The sequence below is a fragment of the Scyliorhinus canicula genome, chromosome 9, assembly GCF_902713615.1.
Source record: "Scyliorhinus canicula chromosome 9, sScyCan1.1, whole genome shotgun sequence".
NCBI lineage: Eukaryota > Metazoa > Chordata > Chondrichthyes > Carcharhiniformes > Scyliorhinidae > Scyliorhinus > Scyliorhinus canicula.
This window is the reverse complement of record NC_052154.1, coordinates 140,991,131-141,002,556: the sequence shown is the minus strand read 5'-3', so window position 1 is coordinate 141,002,556 and position 11,426 is coordinate 140,991,131. Positions and strand designations below refer to the sequence as shown.

Sequence of the window (11,426 nt, the reverse complement as noted above, 5' to 3'; positions counted from 1 at the left end):
TTAGCTTTCGATAACAATAAACTATTATAATGTAAGATACCAGTCGAAGGTGCTTCATAGAAGCTCAGTAAAATAAAAATTGACACTGAGCCTTAGAAGCCGAATTAAGACAGCTGTTCTTAGACTTAAGCAGAGTTTAATAGAAGGAGAGAGAGCTGGAGATGTTTAGTGAGGTCATTCCAGAAGTTGGGGCCTGGATAGTTAAAATCACAGCAACCTCCTGGGTTAAGGGAATAGTTGTTGCACAAGGGTCCACAGTTGGAGAAATGCATAGGCCGGGGTCTTCAGGCAGGACTGGAAATTCTTGCTCAAAGTCCATGGACGTTTCACTGCCGCTCTGAATTTCCCGACGCGCCCGCAACGGGTCCCGCCACAGCAAAACTGGAAAATCCTGGTCACAGTTCTTATAATAAGCTGCAGGAGGGTGCTGGGAGAAGGAGGCACAAGACCACAGAGGAATTTGAATATGAGAGTGAGAATTAAAATGGAGGCATCGGTGGAATAGGAGCACAAATGAGCCAGACAGCACAGGGCTGACAGATGATGCTTGAAACGTGCAGAACATTCAAAGGTTAAGAGTGGAAAAATACGAGATAGTAAGTAACCAGTGACACATGGACCATTGTTATTTGTATCACAATATTTTAGGTTTTATGCCTGTGCAATAATCATCAACCACTATTATAGGGGCAGCTGTATGTCTGAATCTATAATGGCAGGAGACCAAGTCCCAGACCTCTTTTAAGTGACTAAACCAATAGAGGAAAATCTGCCAATGGAGTGAGCAGGATAAAAGATCTGGGTAGGCATGAGTAATAGGGAAATTTCATCGTCATTGTTAAGAACAGTTCGGGGATTAATGTTTGGGGTGCTCGAAGGAGCAGGTTTTTAGGCAAGACCATGGCAGGGAGATCTGGAGATTCATAGAGATACATAACTGTTTTTTTCTGGTCCCTCTCTTGTATAACTCAGCAAAGAGAATTGCACTTATTTTGTGAAAGGCACGTCGAGTGGCTTCGCATACACTCATTCATATGTGGGAGGGCTCCTAAATTTATTTGAACGAAGCTGTCTTTCATTTTAAGTTGCTCTGATTGATTGCTGATTGCAGGGCTCCCCTGCTAGGCCTTGGATAGAGAGAGCAGTTTGGAGGTTTGTTGGAAAGGGGCTCTGTGCAAGTGAGTGTATGGACAGGATAAATAGTAAGAAACTGTCCCCACTCATGAGAGCAAAGGGAACTAGATGCACAGAAATCAAAAGGAGTAAAAGTGATGTGAGATTTTTTTTTCACTCAGAGGATGCTTGGAGTCTGGAACAAACGTCCTGAGAGGATGGTGCAGGTAGGTTAAATTGAGGTATCAAATAGGGAATTGGATTGCTATCTGAAAAGAAAGAATATGCAAAGTGCGGAGGATAAATCAGGGCAGTCGGACTAAACCGAATGCTTCTTCAGAGAGCCAGTGCAGAGTGGCTGAATGGCCTCCTTCTGCACTCATAAAGGTTCTGTGATTCTGTGAAGCACTCTGAAGCGTAGTTGTACACAGGCCACAATGATAGAAAAGGAAAGCTTGGGCCAGAAACAAACTTCTGATTGCTGCTTCTTTTCACTACAGCAGTCTCCTAAGGCAAGTCTCAGCCATTACTCTTATTTTCATATTTTTCCAGGGCTGAAAAAAAAGTGACTAAGGTTAGTGCCTTGGAGACACCCAAAGTCACGATACAGAGGTGGGAGGAATAGGCATGTATTTGGTACAATAGAATAGGTAGGCATAGAAAGAGGTTAGAGTAGTGTCTGTGGAGCATGTATGACAACTATAGCTTAGTTGGGGAAGATGATGGCACACTGATAATGTCACTGGATTAGTAGTCCTGAGGGCTGAGCTAATGCTGTGGGGACGCATGTTCAAATCTCACCGTAGTAACTGGTGGCATTTAAATTCAATTAATTATTAAAGATGTGATTCAGCAGACTCAGTTAAAGTCCGCTGAACAGTGCATTTGGCAGGTAGTTTCTTGGCAGCTGCAGCGCCGAGTAACGCTGCTATCCAATGACACTTTTATTTTTTGGCTTTGGAGAGTTTCCCCCACCTAGGCCACACTAAGAGGGATTTCCTGCTGGCGGGCAAAGGCTCCTCACAGATCGTGGCGCCATTTGGAAAGGCTGCTCTGACATTACGCCCTCTCTTTGTGCCCCCTCACCCCCACAACTTTGGGGAGGCCCCAGGAATCCCCCCACCCCTCAAACCCCCTCTACCTGACAATGTCCACCCAGGCCCGAATCCTGGCAGTGCCACCCTGGCACCAGAGTGGCATTGCCAGGGTGGCAGGTGGCACTGCCAGGGTGCCAGGCTGGCAATGCCAAGGTGTCCGATGCCAGAAGTGTGCCAGGGTACCACTCTGCCCTGTCGCTGACCACCCGGGGGTCTCCAATGACAAGGGAGACCGCCCCCCCCCCCCCAGGTGCTTTTATGCCTGGTCCACATTTGTGGAGCAGTCCTATGCGACGCCCTGGCGAGTCCTCCCATGCAAGGCTGGTGAATCCGGGCAGCGGGTGAATCCGGCGACGGGTATTTAAATGTGACATAAGACTCATTTAAATATTCGGATCTGGATCTCATCCAGCAAGGGTAAGATCCAGATCATGCCGGGCAGAGCGAGTCGGGTGACTGCCGTGAGGTTTCGCACCTGGCACAAAGCCCGATTTGGGGCTCGCGCGCAATTCATTCATTGTGTCCGGATCCCAGGTGCAACGGGATTGCTGAATCACGCCCATCTGGAATTGAAAGCTAGTTTCAGTTATGGTGAAGCTATCATATTTGCTGTAAAAATCACTTTTAGGGAAGGAAATCTACCATCCTTAAGTGGTCTGACCTAAACGTGACTCCAGACCCACAGCAATGCGGTTGACTTTGAACTGTACTCTGCACTAGCAAACCACTCAGTTGTATCAAACTGTGACACAGAAGTTGCCAGATGGACTGAGCATTCCAAGACAATAGCTCACCACTACCTTCTCAAGGGCAATTAAGAATGGGCAACAAATGTTGACATTGCCAGCAACGCCCAAATCCCATGATAGAATTTTTAAAAATTGGTAGCATTCTCGCCTCTGGGTCTCAAGGTTTTAATTTCAAGTCCCACAGAACAAAAATTAAAGCTGACACACCAATTCAGTATTGAGGGAACGCTGCACTGTCAGGGCAGCCAAGGTTTGGATGAGGCCTCAACTGCCTGCTTGGGCAGATTCCATGGCACTATTTTGATGAAATGCAGGTGAGATCCCCACCACCCCCTCCCCCCATTAGTGTCCTGCCCAATCTTTATCCCTCAGTCAATATCATCAAAACAGATAATCTTGTCATTATCACATTGCTGTTTGTGGGACCCTGCTGTGCACACATTGGCTGCTGTGCTTCTACTCTATAACAGCACCTACACTTCAGAAGTACCTCATTGGCGATTATGTACTTTGAGGTATCCAGAAATTCTGAAAGGTGCTATGGAAATGCAATCCGGGCATCACGGTGGATAGGCAGAAGTCCTACCACTTTGAAAATGGAATTCTATCTGGTCACAGAAGGAACGGAAACCATGGATACAATTTATTACTCCATAAGCCTGACCCTGTAATATGTACTATTGCAGATCATTCATTGCTGTTGTCCTATTTAAGGTGACAGGGTTCTCAATCAGCTTTGTTTGGCCTGCCAGTACGTTAACCTGCCAGTAAGTGAGATTACGGCATGCACTTTTTGCTTCTGAGCCAGGTGTGCAGATTCAGGGAAATTCCCAGTTAGGAGTGCCTGTTTCAGGAAAAACATCGCCAAACGATTGGATTCGCAATCTGGGGGGAGGGTGTATGTGCATGCTGGACTTGGCCCAGAAACAGTGCAGAGACCGCCACAGGGACTGCCAAAGGTCACGGCAGGATATTTCAAAGGCCTGACTTGGTTCTCTGCGACATCGTCCAATTGTAATAAATATTAGGTCCTCTAGCCTACTCATGCCACACCCACCCTCCCTTGGTGAACGAATATAAAGAAAAAGCTCATTATATATTTCTTTAAACTCTCATTGATTAAAATCAATTCAATACTGTTAAATATGTTCAAGTATTTAATCTCTTATCAAAAGAAAATTTCATGTGCATAGGCCAACATCAAAGGCAGCTAATCCCATAATATCTCTTGGAACTGTCAATCAAACTGAATTTACAGCCATCCACTGTAATAATTGTAGGTTGTAGAAGCAGTCAAGCAATAATAATAACATAATGAATCTCCACAACTCCATGAAAATCCAGGCTCAAGAGTGACAGAGGGGTCAATTATAATTGAGGGAGCATTCAGGATGGGAAGGAAAGGAATTTACAAAAAAGGTCAATTTAAATAGTTATTTGGGCTTTTTCTGTCCTTTCTGCTGACTGACAGGTCCTGTAGTCAGGTTTTTCTCTCCACTTTCTCTGAAAGATCTTAATTGAAATGACGTTGCATTGCTGATGTCATCATGAGGCTGACATTTTAGAACAAAATGTAGGGCCCACCATTCCTGGGGTGAGTGGCTCTACCATCCATGTTCTGAGGAAAACTAATAACATGTTCGGGGCAATTCTCCGAGCCCCGTGCCGGGCCGGAGAATCGTCGCAACCACGTCACGCACCCCGACGCCGGCGTGCGATTCTCCGAGGTGCGGAGAATCGGCGGCATTTGCGCCAGCGCGTTTAGCGGGGCGCCGGCCACAGACCACTGGAATCGGCAGGGCTGCTGATTCTCCCGCCAGGGTGGGCCGAGTGGCCGCGCGGATACGACAGAGTCCCGCCGGCCAGCGGGTTCTCTGCGCGAATGGTCAAGTGGCGGCCTGTGGGGGGGGGTATGGGGGCTCCGTCCCCGGGGGCAGCCTCCGATGGGGTCTGGCCCGCGATCGGGGCCCACCAATTGGCGGGCCGGCCTCTCCCCCACGGGCCTACTTTCTGGCGCGGCCGGCTCCTGAACACCGACGCTACGTTGAGTCGGGGCCGGCGTGCCAAAGAAGTCCCCTGCGCATGCGCAAGTTGGCATGGCCGAACTGCACATGCGGGGGTTGGCGCGGTGCCCATTTGGCGCCGGGAAGGGAAGCTGGAGTGGCGTGAACCACTCCAGTGCCGTTCTGGCCCCCTGTAGGGTCAGAATCAGTCGGCCCCGGGCCTGTTTTGTGCCGTCGTGAAACGCGCCGGCGTTCACGAAGGCGCGAACACTTGCACTCCTTTTGGGAGAATAGGCCCCGTGATGTATGACAGCCACCCTCTCCTCCCTCACCTCTGAGAATCTCTACAGTGCAGAAGGAGGCCATTCAGCCCATCGAGTAACCCCGCACATGACCATGGCTAATTTACCTGACCTGCACATGCCTGGACACTAAGGGGCAATTTAGCATAGCCAATTTACCTAACCTGCACATCTTTGGACTGTGGAAGGAAGCCGGAGCACCTGGTGGAAACCCACGCAGACACGGGGAGAAAGTGTAAACTCCACACAAGCGGTCATCCAAGCCTGGAATCGAACACTAGTCACTGGCATGGTGAGGCAGCAGTGCTAACTACTATGCTACAATGCCTCCAATTCTCCACACCACTCTTACCAGACAGAGAAGAGTTAAAAATCAGTTCTAGAATTACAATTTATGTGGTGCAATCTGTGAAGATTTTCGTGAATTCCATAAATCAAGAAAATAATATTACAGTATTGTTTTCTTTTGTTTGATTCACTGTAATCCCAAGTTGCAGTAAAGCAAAAGGCTAATTTTGTTCCTGGACAATATTTCCCCATATGTCAACTGTAAGGATTTACATACTATTTGGAGAGAAAAGAAGGAATATTCAACATACTGATGTCTTTGCAGATACTTCCAAGTAACACTTTGGTCAGATTACTTGGCAATTCCTCATCCTTTGATAATAGGTTGTTTCACCTTCCTCCACTATCACTGCTCAGTTGTTCTCCTCAAAAGAACTGCATTATCCAGTTTCTATCATTACCTGACCCAATAACAACAGCATATCTTCTATGATGTCACTTTCTTCCACCTTTGCATGATGACTTTGCAAATCACCCAAGGCCATCTTTGGGCATTTGTTTTCCTTCATCTACAATTCGCCAAACTGTTTCATGAGGTCAACCTTCTCATTTATGCTGAACAAGCTCAGTGTTACCTCTTCACTACCATTGACCCCAAGATGACCACAGACACATATCCACATCATATCAACCTCTGTAATGTTGCCTAACCTCACCCTTGCCTCAGCTGATCTGTTGTTGAAATCCCTTTTAATGCCTTTCATATCTCTAGACTGGATTATCAATACACTTCTGGCTGGCTTCACACATTCTGCCTTCTGCAAACAGGACATAATCACATTTCTTATGCCTACGTCTTTACTTTCTCTAAGTCCCCTTCACCTATTAACACTGTGATCAGTGATCTATATTGGCTCCCTGTCAGGCAAGGCCTTGGGCTAGATTTTGCATTATGAAATGGCCCTACGTACCATCTGACAAGGTAGGGCCGAGCTTATCTCCAGCAGTCCAGGATGCCACAACCGGACCTCACAGCTGTCAGGCAGTTGATTGCCTGAGTTCATAGCCTCTGCTCCCATGTGGGAGGACGTCTTACCTCCAAGAGCTGACAGCCAATAAGAAGGCTTGAAGCTCCACAGTCCCAGTAGTACTTTCTGAAGCAGAGACTACAATCCCCAATGAAGGTATGTGGGCGGCCTCCATGGGGCCAGTCAGGGAAGCCCTGACAAGGGTGGGATGGGCAACATCAGGAGACCAAGAGGGATGGGGTGGACTTGGGGAGATTCAAGCAGTGATGGCCATTCATAATTCCTAAAGGAAGAGGGCCCTCCATTGAGCTCAGGGGACCAATACAGGAGGGACCACAACCCCCAACGCCAGGTCCACAACCAGGATGCCAAGGTTTACCTAGCAGCCTGACCACATGACATGGGCACCTCCCAGTAGCAGTAGCAGATTTAGGCCCTTCGGTAATCATTAATTGGCAAACTGAGGGCCTCAATTGGCCTAAGGCCTGTTGGCCTGATATCTACCCTCTTCACTGTAAAATACCAGCAGAGGCAGTTAGACAATGCACATTGTGACCTCCACCATCCCACTCAATTTTAAGTCCTTCTCACCTGTCAGCCACCTGGCAGAGGTCAGGTAAATTCTGGCCCTGGATTTTAATTTTCGTGTTATTGTTTCAAATCCCTCCAAGTCCTTGCCCCTCCTTTATCTCTGTAATCTCCTCAGCTCCAGGCGCTAATCTAATTCTGGTCTCTTGAACATCCACAATTTTAATTGACCACCATCGGGAGACATGCCTACAGCTGCCTAGGCCCTAAGCTCTGGAATACCACCCCTACACTTTTTGACTCTCTAACTCATTATCCTCCTTTAAGGCACTGCTTGATCTACAAGGGAATCGAAGGATACGTGGCAACAGGCAAGAAATTGGAGGTAAGGCAACATTAACATAAGCTATGATCTTATTGAATGATGCAGCAGGCTTAAGGTGCCTAATGGCCTGTCTCTGTTCCTATTTTTTATGTTCTTAAAACCTCTTAGAGAAGCTTTTTTGCCATCCGACCTAATGTGGCATTATGTGGCTTGCTATTGAACTTTGCTTAGCAATACCCCTGTGTAGTTCCTTGGGACTTTTTTTATGTTAAGGGCACAATATAAATGTAAGTTCTTGCTGCTCAATTGCTTAATTTACCTCAAGCCTTTGGTGAGTAAGAACTTTCGTTAGCTCAACATTAGCAAGAATTATGCTATCATCTTCAGCTTCCATGAAAATCTCAGCAATTGAATACCGAGTGCTGGATTTCCAAGGAGTGAGGCTTCGCCAAAGTGGTGCCGGGAACCTGGATCCCACCCCCATTGTCAACAGATCCAATATTCACTTGGAGAGGGTGGTGGGTGGGAGCAGCAGGCTGTGGGGGAGGGGGGGTGCGGGGTGGTTTGGAGAGGCCAGGGGGGAGCAGGTCGCGGGCGGAGGGGTGGGGGATTTCATACATATCGGAAACCCAAACCCTGTACAGGGCTATTTTGAACTTAGTGTTGAGTTCAACCAGGCTTCATTTATTTTGGTGCACATGGTGCACAGCATATTTTTCATAGTGTGTGACTAATGATTTTTAAGAGAAGATGTGATTGTGCGTAAGAAGTGGCAATGGTCTGTGGAACTGTCATGTTATTTAAGTCGCCTGTTTTTAAAATTTGGTTGGGGGGGGGAACAGCCTTCTGTGTCACTGAGTTGAAAAAAAAATGGTTCCCCCCCCCAATTTCAAAAGCTATTTGTTGACAGAAGCCTGATGACAATCATTATTATTGCCTCAAAATCCTATCATTACAATGGGGGGAGCACAGTTTGATTGACAGTTCCAAGAACATATTCAGGCATTAGCTGCCCTTGATGTCAGGCTGTCAATACAAATGTTTATTTTTGATGTGACAGATGAGGGCTGGAGGGCCTAACTGTTTTTATTTGACCTGGAAGGAAGTCCCGGAGAACCAAGGTGGGCCTTTTAAACAGCCTGGCTTGGTGCTTGGCAGCCACTGTGGCTACCTGCAATCTGTATCCATGGATGACGGACCCACCTCCATCCCGCACCCGGTCCTTCGAAGATAAACATATGGCCATTTGGGGCTTTTCTCATGAGGTGGGTGCTCCAAGCCAGGAATTTTCACAAATTTGCACACCCACCTCAGGAGCAAAATCCATGCCTGACATCACCCCCCTTACTTCGCTGTTCAATGGCATGCCCACTTGGTGGGCTGTTTAACATTTGAGTTAAACTTAAACACATCCCTGCCGCCATCAAGATTGCTCATCTCCAGCTGTAAGACCTCTCACTTCTTCCACATCTTATATCTGGTGTTGGTGATCTCCTTATCTGTGCCTTTGTCAGCTCCATACTTGCTTCCCTCAACAACTTCTTTGCTACCCATGTGAAAGCTGTTCCTCACAAATTACATCTTTTACTAAAACAGCTATATCATTTCATGCAAAAAGTTAAGTGCACATCCCCATAATACCTGTCTTTGCCACACTTCATATACCCCATTGCATGTATTTTATAATCTTTGTCCTCAATTAAAACAGCCAAAAACCTCCCCAGCTCTGTCTGCTTCTTCAGCTCAGGATCTCCATCTGACTATTTTATATCTTTCCTCTCCACACACAGCTTTTGAGTTGAATTAGCCCTGAACAACAGAATGCTTACCCTAAATCTTATCACCTAATTCTTTGATTATGTCTTGGTTCACCACCTCTAACATTTCTCCCACCATGACTGGCTGCCCAGTTACTTCCACATATCTAAAGTGGGACTTTTTATTGCATTAGATTGTACAGATAGGGCAGCAAGGTGGCGCAGTGGTTAGCATTGCTGCCTCATGGCTCCAAGGACCCGGGTTCAATCCCGGCCCTGAGTCACTGTCTGTGTGGAGTTTGCACATTCTCCCAGAGTCTGAGTCTTACCTTCATGACCTAAAGATGTGCAGGGTAGGTGGATTGGCCTTGCTAAATTGCCCCTTAATTGGAATGTTTTTGAAAAAAAAGGTTTTACAGATTGTTGTCATTTACCAATGGTAAACCCATTTGGGCTAGAATGAACTCCACCTCTCTTTCCGGTAAATGTTGCCATTGGGTCTACTCACACGAGCCGAGAAAACAGCCACTAATTTGTCCCTCCTGCCATGCCACATAATTGGGGGATCCTCTTTCTGTGTCTTCTGCTGACTGTTGAAACCTCTCTCTCTCTCTCTCTCTCTCTCTCCCCGAACCAGTTGAGAAGCCTCTTACTCCCCCTTATGCTAGCCTGTTGAACCTCTTGCTCTTTTGTGTGGATAACTGGTGTTCTCTTTAACTTTTCATGGTCAGGTTTTGACATACTTAAGCCACTCTGATAGGATTTGGAAACCCTGGTTTGAAGATGCAACAATCGACCATTCAGAAGAGGAAGGGACATGAGACGAACGTAATGCATTTTCCAAACAGTTTCAGTCTTGTAGCCTAACGCTGCTTCAACGGGACACACAGCTGGTTCCTGGGGAAGTAATGAATTACAACCTACATAATGGGATTTTCTGAATGACAGGGGTAAAGAGCAGTATTGGCCAATCAGGAATCAGCTTACACCGGTGTCAAATATATCTTGATATTATCCACAGATTCTCATATTTCATTCCAGGCTTGGTTCACATATTTATCAAATATATTCATATATACATATGTTGAATGTATAAGGTTTAAAGAGATTTTAAGGAAATAGTGAACTATTAAATATACAGACAATTGCAAGAGTTCTGACTGATCATTTGCACTTTATAGAATAAAGTTTTATTAAACGAAACAGTTTGCCGGAACAGTATCAAGCACCATAAATATATGTTGACCGCTGCTTTGTAAGGCTGCGAACTGGATATGTACAGTGATGTTATTCTTTGTTAACCAAACTTGATTTGGTTGAGGATTTTTTTGTGAACATCCAGCTCCTTTTAAGAAAAAGAGGATTGGATTCCCACCAACCAGCAGAGATTTTACAAGCTGTCACAACAAACCCTTAATCCAGTGTAAAATGATTTTACTGTTGCCTGTAACGCGGGGTGTGAAAGTGCCATGACAGATGGGATACTGAATGCTGAATGAGCCTCTTAGGGGAAGCTATATCAAGCTTTATAAGTCAGTTCACATGAGCTAGGATCTATCTTGGGGTCAAAGGTGAGAGTAGGGCCTGTACTCACACAGTTAAGGCTTTCTGCACCAAGAATCCCCCAGCTGCTGGCTGAGAGACAAGGTACAGAACAAAACAAAACCTTTTAACTTGCAGCCTCAGTAATTGGCAGCATTGATCTGAATAGTCAGGTTGCAGTTGTGTGGTGCAGAATCTTCCTGTCTGTCATCATGCCTTGCTTTTTTTTTGTTCCTGCTCTGCTCCATTCACTCAATCCAGGCCTGCTATGTTTCTGAACATCATGCCAGCAGGCCTGTTGGCACCCCGCCCACTTTGAATAACATGTAGGCAGGATGGCGCCTTCCATACTTCAAAACAATATTTAACGTTTTACATCACCATGGGCTCATGGATTATTTTCACTAACTGACCAAATCCGTGAAGCAACCCAGGATCAGGATGCATCGCTTTCTGATGTGTTATGAGAAGACGGGACCATAAGAGAGAGCAATTAAAATCTGAAAGCAATCGCCATTCAACATACTTAGAGGAGTAAAAGAGGGAAGAGGGACAGAGGGGGATAATTACACAAAGAGGCACAGGCAGAACAATGTGTTCGAGATGACACACACAGAAATATAGACACATAGAAATATAGACACAAAAATATAGACACATAGAAATATAGACACAGAAATATAGACACATAGAA

At 46.1% G+C, this 11,426-nt stretch overlaps 1 long non-coding RNA gene across 1 annotated transcript; it reads left to right on the top strand.

Moving 5' to 3' along the window:
- Positions 1–504: 504 nt before the first annotated feature.
- On the top strand, positions 505–10,052 carry LOC119971953. Its single transcript, XR_005461955.1, has 3 exons — positions 505–596; positions 7,436–7,493; positions 9,922–10,052. It is a non-coding gene; the product is annotated as an uncharacterized LOC119971953 (long non-coding RNA).
- Positions 10,053–11,426: the final 1,374 nt, after the last annotated feature.